General features: G+C 43.7%; 1 protein-coding gene across 2 annotated transcripts in view; it reads right to left on the bottom strand.

The window, feature by feature from the left end:
• MTBP (MDM2 binding protein) overlaps window positions 1-13,831 on the bottom strand; it is a 194,276-nt gene that overhangs the window by 82,821 nt on the left and 97,624 nt on the right. The gene's annotated exons all lie outside the window — the stretch shown is intronic.

The raw sequence follows: 13,831 nt of genomic DNA, 5'->3' as shown, positions 1-13,831 counted from the left end.
GGTGTTGAATTTATGCTCAAGAACACAAGTGATATACCAGTCTCTCTAAAGAACTCTACTTGGTTTATTTGCCATGGGAGCTCTGCTTCTCTCACAAAATATCAAAGCCAGCTCTCCTATTTCTTCCTCTTCTTTTTGAAAACAGAAATTGGATATTGGAAGAGGAAACAGACCAATTTTATAAGTTTTCCAAGAGCTGGCTAAAATGTACTCCAAAAGGAATGTTTCTTCAGTTTCAACCAGATCTACTGTTCCCAGGCTCCATATTTAGACTAATATATTCTTCTAAAATGATTACCAAGCATAAAAAGGCAGAATTTTTTTTAACCTGATCAATCATCAGTTTTTGTAAGGATAAGATCTAGGTCTATTGATGTCTTTCACAGCACTAAATACTAGGATGAAGTTTCTCTCTGTATTAGGGTACCCTACTTGGCATTTTTGCTTGCTGCAACACAATGGATTAACTTGATCCTCTTTTCTCACAAACACAGAATGTGAGAAAAGCCTTTGTCTATCAGGTCCTTACATTCAGATTTCATTTGTCACAAAGCCTACTATTTTTATTAAGGAAGAAAATTAGCCCTACACACTAAGAACATATACAGGAACAATAGAGACCACTGGGAGGAGGACAACTGGCTGTAGATGGCAGCATTCAGCTGCATCTTCCTGGTATTAGAGAATACAATCAGATACCAGACAACCCAAATGAAATCCCTACACCAGAGGCTGCATGGTATCCACCCCACCTGAAAACTACAGCTAGTTGTAGCCCATCTTTAGACCATAATTAAGAGATCCTGCTTCTAAATGCTGAGACTTCACAAGGCTCATCAGCAATGCAACAGAGCTCACTACACTCCTTATGCCCAAAGCCTGGACCTTGGCTGGATAATAATAGGTGACGTGTGCATTGGCAGAGTATGCAAGCCAGATAGTGTTAAAGCATTCACTACCAGGCTGCTAGAGAATGGACGTACATCTTTTTGCAAACTATGTCCTAATTATTTCTTCATTAAAGAAATGCTTGGCTAGAAAGAACAAATTAAGAAAGAGTTTGGGGTGGGGGGTGGAGGGAATGAGGATGTATCCTGCTCTCTACAACCGTTTCACATCATCCAATCCATGGGAGCACTGAGAGGAGAGGAACATCTTTGCTGGGTAGCTGAAGAGGATCAGTAAGTATTGTTTTGGAAAAATCTTAGAATTTAAAACATTTTGGGGAGAGGTACACTATTGGAGTTAGTTAGCGGGTGGTGTGTGTGTGGTGTGTGTGTGTGTCTTTCCCTCACTCCCACCCCTAGCTCATCCTTTGATTTTTAATATGAAAGTGTCTCTTGCCTATAAATCAATCAGCCTTTTATCTAAAATGCAGGACTGTGCCAGCCCTGTGTTTCAGCAGCAAGAGGAAGGCCTTCTAATCTTTTGCATAGAGTGTCACATGCATGATTTTTTTTACCCGCCGATGAGAGGATGTATGTGGGCACTCAAGCTCAGTAAAGGTGCAGACTCATTGTTGTTAACTGTGTGCTTAAGCATTTGGAGAAGAGAACCCTTGAAGAAGATTTTGTTTGAAACAGGGCCACGTCAGGATATTGATTACAACTTCTAACGTGGAAAGATAACTGTAAAGACAGTGACTTTCTCTCGGCAGTTTTACAGCATTATAGTCAACTTAATTAACTATTAAGGCAAATACAAGTGATTTTTCAAGAAAGACATAAGTTATTCACAAAAGTAAGAGGCAATTTGTTGTTATAGGCAATTATGTACAGAATCAAAAGTAGGGTGGGCAGGTGGCTTTGATGATTATAAATATGGCACAGTAACCGTGATTGGTACGGGAGGTCACATATGAAGTAGACATTTTCACCTAAACATTTTTTTTTTTGTTATTGCACTTTTTTTGGGTCATCGCTACAGTATGTTTTGCCGCATAGCAGGGAATGTTATTTGAGAATGGATATGCACCCACAGCAGGACTTCAAACCTTGGCTATGTCACAATGAACACACCATTTGAAAATGCATCCATCTAATTGGGCCAGCCTCATAATTTAGGTCAGAGCCAGTGCCACTAAGATTCTAAAGGAGAAAACAGCTGTTGCTGAATAAATTACAACTTACTGCACAAATCGGCAAACCTGTATTTCAGTTATCTGAAGGAAGCTGCATAGTAATGCCTGCAGTGCTGATTCAGCGGCCACCCTGGAACACTGAGCTGCATATTGATTGATTCTCTCTAACAGGCAATCGGCATAGCCAGCAAGCAGTCCAATGTCTAAGGCACTGAACCTCACTGTGTTTCTTGCTGCCTTTGCTCCTATTTAAATAAGGGGTATGCACTGCACTTTTGTAAATTATTTTTGCCACTTTCTATTTAAGTGCATTTTTATCCCATATTCCTTTTTTTTTTGTCTCTCTCTCTCTCATTTGGAATCAGGGGACATCAGCAAAGCTCACAGTGAGATCTCTTCACCAGTGAATGGCAGTAGGAAGCTTAGGTGCAAGAAGGGATGGGGAGGGACAATGGCAGGCGAATTTGTGTCCGTCTCTCCTTCAGCCTATATGAAGTAAAATTAGAACATTTATGGTATACTGCCTTTTGGGATTTCTTTCTGTAGTGACATGCTATTTTATTTATTCAGTTTCAAATTTATTATAAAACAATTATGCATATTAAATGTCATATACTAGATTTAGTTATTTACTCTGTATTTATTCCACAGCTTTGTTTTTCTGCAGTATTTTCCTCATTATTTAAATATATGCCCACCCCAGGCATCACGCCCAGTTAAGATTTGTCCTCATTTCTAAGGAGACCAAAGATTTAATTTCCTTCAGCTTCTAAAAAGGAAAACCTGTCCCTACAGAAAAAGAATTATCCAAGTGAGGTGGTAGAGATGAATTCAAGAAAGCAAGGGACACAGAGGACCCCAGAGCAGGGTACAGATTGCAGAGTTGAGCAGCTGAGTGAATAAGCCATGTGGTCTTTTTCCTACTGCCATATTTCTACTTTGCTATATTTGTGTAGAAGTGTGCAGAATTGTGCCTGAAGTACAAACTTTTGTATCACAGCCTAAGCTTTTGCTTGAATGCAATTTCTGAGAAATCTTTTCCCTTTCTAGAAATTTCAGAAAATTAAGTTTTTTGTCAAAAATGTTATTTCAAAATTATACATCAACTTATATAGGCATTTTCCATTTTTTTCTGCCTGGCTAACTCTGGCAGGCTGAAAGGCCTCCATTTTGCAAAATTCTTGAGCCACATAAATGCCTATCTGGAAATATTTGGCGCACACTACTTTTTTCTCATGCTATAAAAGATACTGGAAGGCTGAAAATGGACAAGATGTTCAATAACAGATTTATTTCTGGGTCTGATTTTTTTGTATATTGCTGAATTTCTTAGGGTAGAATTGTGTTTGGGTTCTTTTTTGTCAGATTTGTAAAGTGTGTATTGTGTTTTGTCTGAGAGAACAGTATTATGGATCAACTTTTGAGAACGGCGACGCCATCTGATCGCAACCATAATAAAACAGCTCTGTAAATCAGTGCTCAGGATCACTGTAAAGAATTTGGAGGAAAACTCCATAAAGATGGTGGGAAGTACTTGTGCAGCTCCTGTAATGTACTTTTGGATTATACGAGGTCATTGAGGATTATAGAAAGTCTAAAATCTAAATTACGCAAGTGGGAATAGGAGGCTGCTAAAAGGAACTCCAGGAAAAAGCAGTGCCCTTTAGCACAGGTGGAGAGATTCAGTGGTTCCGGATTTTGGGAGAAAATGCTTGGAGGTAGAAATTTCTCTAGACATCTGGAATGCTTTATTAGGTCAATGAAAAGGGAAATGAACAAAAAAGCAGTCTAATTGAAAGACAATAAGACAAATCACTAAAGCATGTCAAGAGAAAACCTTTCAGCCAGTTCTGCAGTGACTCATACGAATGAAGATCATATTTCTAGATGCAAATTAAAAGCATATGATTAACTTTGGTAAACAAAATTAGAAGTAAGAAAAATATCAAATAAACCATTCATGAATCCACTCAATATAAACATGGCACATTGTTTCCTTGATTTTCTGTCATTCCTGTTCACTGCCATAAACAGTATGGTTAATATGATGAAAGGAAAATTCAACCAGATGCAAACCAACCGCAACACAAGAATAATAATAGAACACAGAAGGAAACAAGGAATAAAGTATTACTTTAAAAAATATATTCAAATAAAAAAGTTTAACATATCTAAAAAAGTTGTAATATATTAACTTCAGAGGAAAAATCTACTTCCAATGAATAAACAAATTAAAAACCTAACGGCCATATTTTGGCATAAATGCCTGCTTCATATGAAAGTCATACAATTCATGTACAAATAAACGAACAAAGAGAAACAAACGATATATACAGTTTCTTAAGAACGTAAATGCCATTCTAGGTTGGACCAAAGGTTCATCTGGTAGGGTCCCAAATCTACCTTACTTATAACCAAGGATAAGCAATGGATTCCGTGTATCTACATAGCAAATAGTGACTTGCAGACTTTTCTTCCAGGAACTTATCCAAACTCTTTTTAAACTCAGCTATACTAATAGCTTTTACCACATCCTCTGGTAAATTACAGAGTTTAATGTTGTGCACTGAGTGAAAAAATTCTCTCTGATTTGTTTTAAAAGTACTACCTAATAGATTCATGTCCCTTAGTGCCAGTACTAATGGAAAAGGTAAATAACCATTCCCTATTTACTCATTCCATTCCACTCATGATTTTATAGATCTCTGTCATATCTCCCCCTCAGCAATCTCTTCTCCAGGCTAAAGAACCTTAACCTGTATAGCCTTTTTTCATGGGGGAGTCGTTCTGTCTGTTTTATAGGAGAGGTTAGAGGAGCAGGCTGCAAATCAGGTAAGGCAGGATTCAAATCCCACTGATACTCAGATTTTGGGTTAGACACTTCACTTTCCATTGCTTCAGGTATGAACACATTGTAAGCCATCTGGGGACAGGGAAATCCTCAGTGCCTGAATGTAATCCACTCTGAAGTGCCTGTAAGGCAGAATAAAAAAAAAAATACATTTTGTCATCCTTTTATGTACCTTTTCTAGTTTTGTGATATCTGGTTTGAGAGAGGGCAACCAGAACTGCACACAATACTCCAGGTGGAATCGATATCGTCCATTTTCCATTCTTTTCCTTACAAAAGCAAAAACATTCTATTTGCTTTTTGAGCACCGCTGCATACCGAGCTGAGAATTTAAATAATTGTCCACCATGATTCCAAGATTCTTTTCCTGGGCGGTGACACCTAATACAGAACCCAGCATCATATAAATATTGTTGGAGCTATTATTCCCTATACGCATTACTCTGCATTTGTCCACATTAAATTTAATCTGCCATTTACATACACAATCTCACAAGGAACTCTTGAATTTCCTCAATCTGCTCATGATTTAACCACTTTGAATAATTGTGTGTCATCAGCTAATTTGATAATTACTCATCACTCCCTTTTCCAGATCATTTATAAATACATTAAAACGCACCAGTCCCAGTTCAGATCCTTGTGTTTACTATCTTTTAGCCAGTTCTTAATCCACAAAAGGATATCCTTCAACTGATGAGTCTCATGAGGAACTCTGTCAAATGCTGTTGGAAATTCCAGACACAATATATCAGGTGTGGCCAACTCCAGTTCTCAAGAGCCATAAACAGGCCTGGTTTTCAGGATACCCACAATAAATATGCATGAGATAAATTTGCATGCTAGGACCGGAGTTGGCCACTCCTGCAATAGCCAACCAACTCCCCCTTGTCTACATGCTTATTAACCCTTTCAAAAAAAAACAAAAAAAAAAACAACCTCTGATTTGTAAGACAAGACTTCCTATTATTAAATCCATGGCTATCCAGATGACTAATTTTGTTCTGCTGAATAGCTTCTATGATTTTGCCAGATGTCAAACTCACCAGTCTAGATTCCTGGATCACCGCTAGAACCCTTTTCAAAAATGGGCATTTTGTTGGCTATCCTCCAATCCTCAGTTACCCTAGCTAATTTGAATGAAAATTTGGAGGTTGTTACTAAGTTTGCAATTCCATTTTTTATTTCAGAATTCAAGATTTATATTATCCTCTCCTATGATGTGTTATTCTCTAATTTATCAATTTGCTCTGTTACATGGTTTACCATGATTTGCTTCAGTTCCTCAATCATTACCCTGAAAGAATGTGTTCGGTGTAAGTATCTCCTGATATCTGTCTGAGTAAAGTAATAATTTACTTTTTCTGCTATGGCCTTGTCTTCCATGAATATCCCTTTACCCCTTGGTCATCTAGCTGTCCAAATGACCCCCTTGCACACATCTTGCTTCAAATATACTTTGAAAAGTTTTTATTTTGCCTCTCTGGTAAGCTTCTTTTCAAATTCTCTTTTGGCCTGCCTTATTAATGTTTTACATCTAACTTGCCAGTGCTTATGTTCTTTCCTATTTTCTTCATTTGGGTCTGCTTTCCAGTTTTTGAAAGATACCCTTTTGGCATAATTCACTGCACCATTTAAGCATGCTGGCAGAGATTTAGTCTTCATTCTATCTATCCATCTATCCTGGGCTTCCAAGATGTTTTTAAATAGCAGCCATGCCTCATTCAAACTTTTAACCTTTTCAACTGCTCTTTTTTAGTTTTTTTTTTTCTAAGCCTTCATTTTATCATATTCTCCTTATTTAAAGTTAAATCCTACTGCAGTAGTTTTTCTTAATGTCCTCCCTTCAATGATTATGCTAAATTTAAGGTTATGATTACTCTTGCAGCAGCCCCATCACCATTATCCTCTTGTTCCAGATGATTAGATCTAGAGTATTTGCCCTCTCAATGCTTCCAGGATAAGCTTCTTCATGAAGTGGTCATTTATACATCATTTAGAAACTATCTCCCAGCATGTTCCTACAAGACATTTACCCAATCAATATTCAAAACACTTAAGTGGTAGAATCAAGTAATTTAAGCATAGAGCCAAACAGGAACTTTATATCTTCTCAATTTACAATGCAATCGTACTGTAAATACCAAATGCCAAAACTATCCCAGTAGTCCCACCACTGAGCTGAAGGGAGGCAAAGGCAGACGTCTCAGTTACTGTTTCTTGAGAGGAAAATAGCAGGTATCACTCAAATCCCAATGTTTTGCAAACCCACAGTCTGCTATAAACTGGAAGAAATGCCTCCTAGAGAAGAAAATCATGTAAAAAGCTCATGTAGCTCAATATTGTGCAAAGCAGCGGTCACACCGCAAACTAAAGATGTTATTAATTGAAAAAAAATTATTGGAAATAGATTTTTCCTTTTCAAGTTCATATACTAAAACTTGTTTAGATACACATTTAGCATATACATATATATTTATTTTATGTAATAGCTTTTATTCCTTGCTTGTTTCCTTCTGCTTTAAGTTAAGCAGAGTTGCTTATCTGTAACAGGTGTTTTCCAAGGACAGCAGGCTGGCAGTCCTCACACATGGGCGACATCATCAGAAGGAGCCCGGCACGGAAAACTTTTGACAAAGATTGTAGAAACTTTGACTGGCACACAGAGCATGCCCAACATGCCGCTAACCACATGTCCATGCAGGGGTCCCTCTTCAGTCTTGTAACAGAGTTCGCAAAAAATAAAATAAACCGAGAGAAACCCAACTCTGCGGGGTGGCAGGTGGGTTTCGTGAGGACTAACTTCCTGCTGTCCTTGGAGAACACCTTTTACATGTAAGCAACTCTGCTTTCTCCAAGGACAAGTGTACATTGACAGGTGTCAATGTACACAACAACTAGAGCTGCAATAAGCAGAGGAGCACCAAGGATAGGACCCATGGAGAGAGAGAGTTGGGATTCATGGCTGAAAGATTACGGAGACAACAATTGTCCTGCCGGCCATCCTTATCCAGGCAATAATGCGAGGTGAACGGGTGGAGGGAACTCCAGGTTGCCGCTCTGCAAATCTTGTGAATGGGGACGGCATGCAAGAGAGCCACCAAAACTGACGTGGCTCAAACGGAATGAGCCTTGATGTGACCCTCAAGCTATAAGCCTGTTTGAGCATAGAAGAAGGAAAAAACAATCTGCAAGCCAATGGGATAAAGCCTGCTTAGATACTGCCCGTCTCTAAGGAGACAAAAAAGCTGAGTGGACAGGCATTGAGGTGCCATCCGTTCCAAGTAAAAGGCCAGAGCCCTTTTAAAATCTAGTGTGCAGTGCCCGTTCACCCTAGTGAGCATGCAGTCTTGGAGAAAAAGGAAAGCAACACAATGGACTAAGATGGAATTCTGTGACCACCTTAGGAAGGAAATTTGGGTGCGTATGCAAGACCAACTTATGACAAATTTTGTATAAGGGGGTAACGACACCAGAGGTTGCAGCTCACTAACCCTAGGCACTGAAGTAACCACAATCAAGAAGATGACCTTCCAGGATAGGTATTTCAAGTCGCAGGATCGCAAGGGTTCAAACAGAGCCTTCATGAGCTAAGTCAGGACGATGTTGGCAGCTGAGTGGTGGGCTTAAGTTGTAACAAGCCTGTCATGAACTGCCCCACAAGCGGATGGGTGGAAATGGAGGCACCCATCCCTCCCCTGATGGTATGCCCCAGTGGCACTAAGGTGAACCCAGATTTGGAGAGGTGCAACAGGTAGTCCAAAATGTTTGGTGTGGAACAAGAGAAGGGATCCAAACCATGCTCCACACACCAAGCCAAAAACCACTTCCACTTGAGTTTGTAGGATTTTCTCGTGGAATGTTTTCTAGACTCCAAAAGGCCTCGAGATACATTCTCCAAAAGACCCAGAGCTTAGACAGTCACCCGATCAATATCCAAGCCGTGAGAGACAGGGCTTGGAGGTTTGGGTGGCGGAGTGTGTCCTGGGAGATTAGGTCCGGAACAGTCCCCAACTGGATCAGGGGAGCATGAGGCCAACTCCCGTAGTAGTGGGAACCAGACCCGGCAAGGCCAAAAGGGAGCAACCAGGATCACGGTACCCTGGTTCTGTTGGAGTTTTTGGAATTTTTTTGAGATGAGCAGAAAGGGAGGGTAAGCGTACAGAAGCCCGGTGCCCCAGTGAAGTGAAAAGGCATCAGACACCAATCCTCTGCTCGTCTGGCCCAGGAGGCAGAAATGATTCATTTTCTTGTACTCTGGCGAAGCAAAGAGGTCCATGTCTGGGGTCCCCCACAAGCAAAAGATGTGGTTAGCTACCTCTTGATTGAGGGACCACTCGTGAGGCCAGAAGACCTGAATCAAGGAGTCTGTGAGGACATTGTCTGCCCCAGGGAGGCGGACAATGTCCTCACAGGCATCCCCTTTTCCAAATTTGATGGTGTTGCCAACAGGAAGTGATAATTAGGACACTAGCCCAATGATCCTGGGTGACCAGATCGTGAGGCCAGAAGACCTGAATCAAGGAGTCTGTGAGGACATTGCCGCCCCGGGGAGGCGGACAATGTCCTCACAGGCATCCCCTTTTCCAAATTTGATGGTGTTGCCAACAGGAAGTGATAATTAGGACACTAGCCCAATGATCCTGGGTGACCAGAAGACCTGAATCAAGGAGTCTGTGAGGACATTGCCGCCCCGGGGAGGCGGACAATGTCCTCACAGGCATCCCATTTTCCAAATTTGATGGTGTTGCCAACAGGAAGTGATAATTAGGACACTAGCCCAATGATCCTGGGTGACTTGACACCATTGGGAGCATAATGTCCACCAAGCCCTGCGCATGTGAAGCCGAGCAAATGGCATAACGTGCACCGTTGCCGCCATATGAACCAGCAGTCTGAGGAACAGTTGCGCTGAGACATGGGAGCAACTGGAAACTACTTGAGTGAGCGCAACAAGAATCTCCACCCTGTCTCGAGATAGAAAAGCCTTTTTGTGGACAGTGTCCAGCCTGGCCCCAGTGAAGTCCAGTTGTAACTATGGCTGGAGATGGGATTTCAGATAGTTGAAAGAAAACCCAGATTTTCCACGACTCGGATGGTGACTCGCAGGGCACTCTGTGCCCCTGGCCTGGAGTCGCTCGATAAGCCAATCGTTGAGGTAAAGGAAAACATGAACCCCTCACCTCCGAAGATAGGCCCAGATTACTGCCCGGCATCTGGTGAAAACATAGGGTGCGGACGCAAGGCTGAAGGGCAGCACCTGGTACCGGTAGTGTTTCCCTTCTACCGGTAATTGTCGGTATCTTTGATCCACAGGAGAAATGGGGATATGGGCATATGTATCTGAGATTGAGGGAGCAAAGCCAGTCTCCCACCTTGAGGAGGGGAATCAAGGTGCCCAATATGACCATTTTGAACTTTTCTCTGACCAGAAACCGGTTTAACACCCTCATATCCAGAATGGGCCGAAGGCCACCAGTTTTCTTGGGAATCAGGAAATACCTGGAGGAGAACCCATCACCCTGCTGGCTTAGCGGAACTGGTTCAACTGCCCAAGCCATTAAGCGGGCAGAGAGCTCTACTCGAAGTATCTGTAGGTTCCCTACTTCTTTCCACCGTGGACACGGAGAGTGGAGTAGAACTTGTTGGAAATGCAATCTGTATCCCTGGCGCACAATGGATAGCACCCAGAGGTCCAATGTAATTGAAGACCATCGGTCTGTGAATAACTGCAGTTGGCCCCCCACTGGGGAGTCAACACCATGGGGGGCAGGGGAGGCTGGCTCATGCTCCAGGGTTGCCAGTCAAAATCCCACAACAGGGTTCTGCGGCAGGGCTGGAGTCGGACGGGGTGTAGGAGGGTTGCTGCGTCCTCGATCTTGCCAGAGGCCGTTGAGGTCTTGATCTAGAGACTAGTGGGTAGTACTTGCACGGCTGGTAAAAGGGCCACCTTGGATAGTGGCTAGGGGACTTCTTGCTGGGAGGTTGGGTGTCGGAAGTACTGGCTGACAACTGTTGAAGGTTCTCATGATAGTCCTTCAGTTGTGCCATCGCCTCTTTAATCCCGTCTCCGAACAGGTTTTTACACATACAAGGCAAATCTGTCAGGCGGTCCTGGACCTCAAGGCACAGATCAGAGGAGCATAGCCAAGTCATAGAGCAAGTCTCAATTCCTGCTGCAGCAATTCTCATGGCAGTCTCAAACATGTCGTATGCAGAACGAACCTTGTGTTTAGCTCATTCTAGGCCTTGCTGCACTACTCTCCGAAATTCTTCCTGAATCTGAAGGCTTTCCCCCAAATCCTGGGCTTGTTTCCAGAGGTTCCTGCAGTACTTACTCATATAGAGTTGGTAACAAGCAATCCTTGAAACATGCGGCATCCGAGAGCGTCGAGAACTCTATGCTTTCGGCCCAGAGGGCTGAGGGACAGGTATGAAGCCTCTTCGCCTTCAAGGCTGCTTCCACTACCACCAGTTGGTGAGGGAGCTGTCTGCATTTGAACCAAGTGGTAGGCTGGACCAGATAAACTGTGTCCATTTTGCAATTCACAGACAGAACGGAATTAGGGTGTTTCCAGAGTCAGGCTACCAGCTCCTTAAAGATGTCATGACTAGGACAGCCATCACCTCCTTTGGGGCATCCAGGAATTGCAGGATCCCCAGCATCTTGTGCTGAGAGTCCTGCTCCTTTAATAGCTGGAAAGGCACCGATCCCACCATGGCCTTAAACCCAGTGAAGGAGGGATCCTCTGGGGCAGATTTCCACCACTCCTCCGGAAGAGCAGGCTCAGAGGGCAAATCCTCCTATTCCCTCCATGGAGGGAAAGGATGCCTTCCCTTCACTTTGCACATCTGGAGATGCTGGGGGCCGAGCAAGCAACTGTGCCTTAAGCAGGCCCTGTCAGAATCGAAGAGGGAACTGAGGGCACCGGAAGAACTAGGGGCTGCATGAGTACCAATGGATCCATCGGCTTCGGAAGCGTAGGGGGCACCAATGGTACTGAAGGTATCAGTCCCAAGGCCCCTGGGAGAGCCGGAGGGTGGCGGGGCACTGTGTGCAAGCAGAGTGCCGCTGATCCCGCAGCCCCTTCCTTATCTGAGGAATTGCTCACCGGAATGGAAACCAGTGGTGGTAGCAGCGATGCTCTCTTTGGCTGTGAAGGGGCTTGGAGCATTGGAGCTGGCTATCTTGGCAATACACCAAGCAGTATATATCCAGCCCTTCCAAGAGAGGCGCAAGCACCATTGGAGATGGCTCCTGCGGCGGTGACTGTCCTGGTGGAACCAGAGGCTCGATGCCCTACAGGGCCAGGAGACCCCCAACCTCACGTGCTTCTCCAACTCCTCCTCAAAAGCTGCAGAGGATAAAATGGCTTGAGGAGGCGGCGGCAGTGTAATCAGAGCGTCCAAGTCATGGGGAGACACCGAACCCTCCACCGGCGCCCAGTAGAGGCCACCGGAGTCCTCGGAAGGACTGGAGGGAGTCGCTTCATCCACACGAGACCACTTCAGGGGAAGCACCAATGCGGTCGATGCCTGCCCACAGGCCAACTTGGGAGGAAGATGAGCGGTGGTGATGCTTCCTTGACTTTTCCTGATACTCACCTCGGTTTTTATCTGGAACCAACAGGGACGGAGAAGAGCCTGACCTAGAACGGGAAGACATCGAATGCACTTAGTCCCCTGCCCCTACCTCGGGACCGAGGAACAACAGTGGAGGTGGCCCTGAGGGGGTTGAGGCCGGGACTTCCTTCCCCAGCGGGGTAGAAGTCCCGGCCTTAACAGATCCGATTTTATTTTTTTTTAAAGAGCTGAACAACTTCTCCATCTTGTCCAAGCGTGCCAGACGACCCTTGGGGGGGGAGGAGGGGGGGCGGTCATCTGGGCACAGAGATCGCAACCATGGACATCGTGCGATGCCCCCAGGTGGAGGACATGGACCTCGAGGGAATCTGTGATGGACATAGTCCGGGGCCACTGGGGGTAAGCAAAAGCCGGACAACGCCATGGCAAAAAACGCGGCACGTGGTCGATGACCAGTGGCCATGGGGTGGGTGGGGGAGGGGTGTGAGGGCGACAGTCTGCAATTGGCCGTGAGAACCCAAGAAACTTACAGAGACCGTAGGGAAAAAACCTTGAGAAACGCAGAGGGCCCCGATGCAACGCAGGCAATGAAAAAACTTCATAAAGCAAAGAAACAAGCATGAGCTCCACGACCGCGTGGCGAAAGCTTCACGGAAAGGAAGCGACTGAAGAGGAACCTCGCGTGGACGCATGGTTAGCGGCATGTTGGGCATGCTCAGTTTTCCGTGCCGGGCTCCATCTGATGTCACCCATATGTGAGGACTACCATCCTGCTTGTCCTTGGAGAATCTGTGTATCCGTGTTATGTAAACAGGGCTATGGTATAGTAGCAGTGTTAACATGTATAGTTAGTGAATGGCTCACGAAACACATTGTTCAGTGTGGACAAAAGCTAAATGGTTCCCAAGCTACCAATCATGGAACGAAGCAGCATTAGGAAGGCCAGAAGAAAAAAAAAAGTGATAAATGTTTACAGTATAACTATATAATGTGTATCTTAGAATTTTATAGATCTTTTTATTTCAAATACATATCTTGAATAGTCATGTCTGTATTGAGCTAAGATGCACAGTTCTGGTACTGTTTATGAGTGGGTAAGTCTGACTTGTAAAATTTTTCAACTCCTACAATCTCTATTAGGGATTCAGATACCCCTCAAACCGAGAAAAGAGTACCAAGTAAGATCTTTCTAGATTTTACTTGGCAGTCTCTGCAAAGACTAAAAAAATGTTTTGTGCTTTTTTTTGGTGTTGCATGTTTAGTCAGGGGAATGGTCACCTCTGGGCCACCAATTCAAACTCCAGTCAAGGTAGCCT

Source organism: Rhinatrema bivittatum, chromosome 2 (genome assembly GCF_901001135.1).
Source record: "Rhinatrema bivittatum chromosome 2, aRhiBiv1.1, whole genome shotgun sequence".
Taxonomy (NCBI): Eukaryota; Metazoa; Chordata; class Amphibia; order Gymnophiona; family Rhinatrematidae; genus Rhinatrema; species Rhinatrema bivittatum.
The sequence above is the reverse complement of the archived record's forward strand: the minus strand, read 5'-3'. Positions and strand labels throughout refer to the sequence as shown.